We start from the raw sequence: 4,937 nt of genomic DNA, 5'->3' as shown, positions 1-4,937 counted from the left end.
CTTTGGGCTTCTGATGCCCTTAAGTCAGCAAGCTAAGAAATAAATAGTACTAGGAGGGGTGATTGACCCAGACTACCAGGGGGAAATTGGATTGGTTCTCCACAATGGAGGTAATGAAGATTATATCTGGAAGGCAGGAGATTCCTTAGGGTGACTTTTGGTGTTACCTTGTCCTATGATTAAAGTCAATGGGAAACTGCAACAACCCAATGCAGACAGGACAACAAATGGCCCAGACCCTTCAGCGATGAAAGTATGGGTCACTCCCTCAGGGGAAGAGCCAAGACCTGCAGAGGTGCTTGCTGATGGTGGAGGAAATACAGAATTGGTAGTCGAGGAAGGTAGGTATAAATACCAACTTAGGCCACGTGACCAGTGAAAAAACGTGGATTGTAATTGACTTTAGTACTTTTTTCCTATTTGGTTAAGAATAGGCTTGTGCATGTATACACATATGTTACGAAGATACTTGTGTCATTCTTTTTTGAATGTGTAATTGAGATAGGTGTTAAGTGGTTAAGTGTTGTGAACCTATATCATTATATTGGGTTATGAGCTACTAGTGGACTAAGCATTCCTCAAAGACCTTATCACCTAATCTAAGATACATAATGCATTGGTCATTGTATTATGGCATAGTCATATCATGTTAGGTGAAATTATGACCTCAACATTGTTTTCATTTGAAAATTAAGCATGTCATAGAGAGATGCTATTGGGTGTCAAGTTGACAAGGGGAGGACTTGTGATGGCTAATCCTGGGTGTCAGCTTGACTGGATCTGGGATTAACTGAAATGAAAGAGATCTTCTTGATTGGATCATCTGAAGCTGGAAGACACACCCTAAATGTGGGTGTTACCATCTGATGGTAGCCTGTATAAAAGGCCAAGTCAGAGGAGAATGCCAGGCTTCTTGCTTCTTGCCTTCTCTCTCACTGGTGAGTTCATCTTGCTGCTGTAGACTGGACACTAACTGATCTTTTGGAATTCATCAGAGCTTCAGTGCCATATTGGGACTACTGAGACATCCAGCCCCATGGCCTGAGCCACTACAGATTCTCAGCCTCTCCAGTATGGTGCAGCCATTGTTGGACTACTTGGACTGTCTTCTGTGAGCTAAGCTGATAAATTTCTATACATATATCTTCATTCTACCAGTTCTGTTTCTTTGGAGAACACTGCCTAATACAGATCTGTTGCCTTGTTTTTCTCTTAAAAAAAAGTATTTACAGAAAGAATATAAAAGATTGTGTGAATTTAATGCAAGTTAACCTCCAGTCTTCACATCCTAAAGGTTTGATTTATGGTTTTGGCTCCTTCTCATATTTGCCTTTCTTATTTCAAAATTTGTAATTTTACCATCATAAACAGAACATATTTTAGGTTATAAAAAGTACTCAATGTTAAGGTTCAGATAGCTCTGCCCCCTCACCAACAGTGTCTCACAAGCCCCTGAGAAAAGGGAACTGAGTTGATAAGCACCCTGGTCTTTGAAGTCAAGAGAAGCAGACTTTTCTCCACTGTTTGGCGAATACAGCAGGCTTCTCCTTTGATCTGTAAAGAGGGCAGGTTTTAACAGTCCCACTCTCCTACTTCCCCCCACCAAACTTTAAAAAATATATCTCCCCACCTTCTGCAGGAGGCATAACCTTCCCCCTTTAAAAGACCCAAGCTCAGGACCCTGGGATGACATTTTCCTTGCCCAGAAGGGAATCTGTCCCATGTGTTCCTTTGCTAATCAACGGTATTCCAATGGAGTTTTATCTGTGTCCTGGTGCTTTCTCCTGATCAACCAGATTCATCCATATGCTACTTTATCTATCACTCAACAGATGTGGAAAAGCAACAGTACTTTGGTATTAGTATAGGTCCACACAGTGTGGAGCTAGCCTGGATAAAAGAAATTGGCATTTTTATTTACTGAAAATGGATGATGTTAAATGGCTACCATTTGATTTTGTAAAATAAGAGCTATTCACAATGGCTGGATCTGAAGGTGGATTCCAATCCATCACTGCCTAGCACATGTCAATTATTACATAAAGGTCAAATATAATGTCAGGCCTAGAGCCAAAGAGTGGTGGGGTAAGGAGGGGTTAAGTTCAATTTCAAACAGAACAGTGACAGCTTAACAGTGTGAAGCTTTATCTGGAGTTTTTCATGTTAAATTAATAATGCTTAAAGAATACATGGAGGATTTATAGTACATCTGGTAACTCCTTTAATATATACATAAATAAAATCATGGAAGCTTTTGTAATATTACCTATTTTATGATCTTATAGGTTGAACAAATCAAATGAAAATTGAATCTCCATTACACATCGGATCTTACCTCTAGATCTTTGAAGGCATTGCCACAAAGACAAAAGGCACCAATATTCTTACCCCACCCAGCCCTTTTTCCCACGTCCTAAGATCATGGCCCATCTCTAATTCTGCAGCAAGCTGCCATCACAGCAGCACATGGTTGAATGATGGTTCAAAGTGGTGGACTACATGGATGATACAATCTTTGGCCTAGGGCAGCATCTAGATTGCCCAGGCCTCAACCAACACAAGTGGGGAAAATACTTGCATTGCCAAGGTGCTTCATCTTGACAATTGCTGCTTCTGTTCACTTGGAGCATGAGTGATATTTGTCTGGTTATTTTGTATATGGATGTGAACCATCTACTGAGTATCTAGCCACCAGTGACCTCAACATCACAGTCTCAGCATTGCTAGTAAAGGAACAGACCTGGATTAGCCTTCATGAAAGTAGCTGGAAGAGAATAGAATATGGGGGAACTTTACAAAAAGTATAGAATCAAAGCACAGAAGGGCAGTATTCAGAACAGGAAGATAACTCTTTTTTTTTTCAGCCATTTATTTCTTTTATTTGTAGTTTGTGTTCAGTGCAAATCAATTCCATAACATAAGAAGTTACTATGAATCAAAAGAGTAGATACAAAAACAAGCAGTTGAAAGAGTTTTATGCCCTTTTCCCAATATTCCCATGAGGCCCAAGGAAGCTTACCTTCTGCCACTGGAAAGGAAATCATTCTATCCTTCCCCTTTGAGGTCTAAGCCAAATTTCTCCTTGGCCTTAGAATAACAAAGAAGCTGTTTATTTCCTTATTGGAAGGTTTTCCACTAAGACTTCCTTGCTCCAGGGAACTCTAGGATTGACATTGAGGGAGTAGCAATTTCTTCTGACTTGGTAATCTACAAATTCATACTATGCTCTGCTGCAGCTATGGTCACAGGCAGTAAAAAATACTGAAGTATTTAGATTTTTCTCACTGATACCTAGTGTAAGAAGGAATTTTCTAATAGATAAAACAGCAACTATGAAATGTGTACAATACAAACAAAGCAGTGAATGATCAGATACCAAAACCATTTACAGTGTGATGGTGATGTTCTTGCCGATATTTGAAGAAATGATTCTTGAATCAAGGATAAGTGGCCACAAAGATCTCATTTAATATTTTCTTCCAAGTCTGAGTCTCCCTTGTTAAACCAGAAAATTTCAAGAAGTTTAATTTTTCAAGTCTTAATTAGCTTTATTTAGGATTCAAGAATCAAATACTGGTTTAGATCAGAGGGCAGGTTATAATTTTAGTAAGGGAAAAGTCTTATAGAAGACAAATGTGATAGAGACAGCTCTGTTGGCTTCATCTTCTTCTGGTCTTATTTGAACATGGCTCCACTCACTATCACCCCTGGTGATCCACTAGGAATATTTTTGCTTCCTGTACCCTTGACTTTGCACTCTGCCGGCTTGGATGTTTTGGTTCCAGAGCGGGGAGTGCTTCTGCCAGGAGAGACAACAAACATTCTGTTGAACTGGAAGCTAAGACTTCCCTCTGGAAACTTTGGGCTTCTGATGCCCTTAAGTCAGCAAGCTAAGAAATAAATAACAGTATTAGGAGGGGTGATTGCCCCAGACTACCAGGGGGAAATTGGGCTGGTTCTCCATAATGGAGATAATGAAGATTATATCTGGAAGGCAGGAGATTCCTTAGGGTGACTTTGGTGTTACCATGTCCTGGGATTAAGGTCAATGGGAAACTGAAACAGCTCAATCCAGACAGGACAACAAATGGCCCAGACCCTTCATGGATGAAAGTATGGGTCACTCCTCCAGGGAACGAGCCAAGACCTGCAGAGGTGCTTGCTGATGGTGGAGGAAATACAGAATGGGTCGTAGAGGAAGGTAGTTACAAATACCAACTTAGGCCACGTGACCAGTTGCAGAAACGTGGATTATAATTGACATGAGTATTTTTGTCCTATTTGGTTAATAATAGGCTTGTGCATGTACACACATATGTTAAGCAGATACTTGAGATATTCTTTTTTGAATATGTAATTGAAATGTGTTAAGTGGTCAAGTGTTGTGAACCTATATGATTATATTGGGTTATGAGACACTAAAGGACTAAGCATTCCTCGAAGACCTTATCACCTACTCTAAGATATATAATGCATTGGTCATTGTATGATGAGATAGTTATATCATGTTAGGTGAAATTATGACCTCAACATTGTTTTCATTTGAAAATTAAGCATGACATAGAGAGATGCTATTGTGTGTCAAGTTGACAAGGGGTGGACTTGTGATGGCTAATCCTGGGTGTCAACTTGATTTGATCTGAGATTAACTGAAATGAAAGAGAACTTCTTGATTGGATCATCTAAAGCCGGAAGACACACCCTAAATGTGGGCATTACCTTCTGATGGCAGCCGGTATAAATGACCAAGGCTTTTTGTGGCTTGCCTTCTCTCTCGCTGGTGGGTTCATCTTGCTGCTGTAGACCGAAGACTAGCTGATATTTTGGAATTTGTCAGACCTCCAGCACCAGATTGGGACTACTGAGACATCCAGCCTTGTGGACTGAGCGACTACAGATTCTCAGCCTCTCCAGTGTGGTGCAGCCATTGTTGGACT

Source organism: Nannospalax galili, unplaced genomic scaffold (genome assembly GCF_000622305.1).
Source record: "Nannospalax galili isolate Female #2095 unplaced genomic scaffold, S.galili_v1.0 scaffold296, whole genome shotgun sequence".
Taxonomy (NCBI): domain Eukaryota; kingdom Metazoa; phylum Chordata; class Mammalia; order Rodentia; family Spalacidae; genus Nannospalax; species Nannospalax galili.
This window is presented reverse-complemented; position numbering follows the sequence as displayed.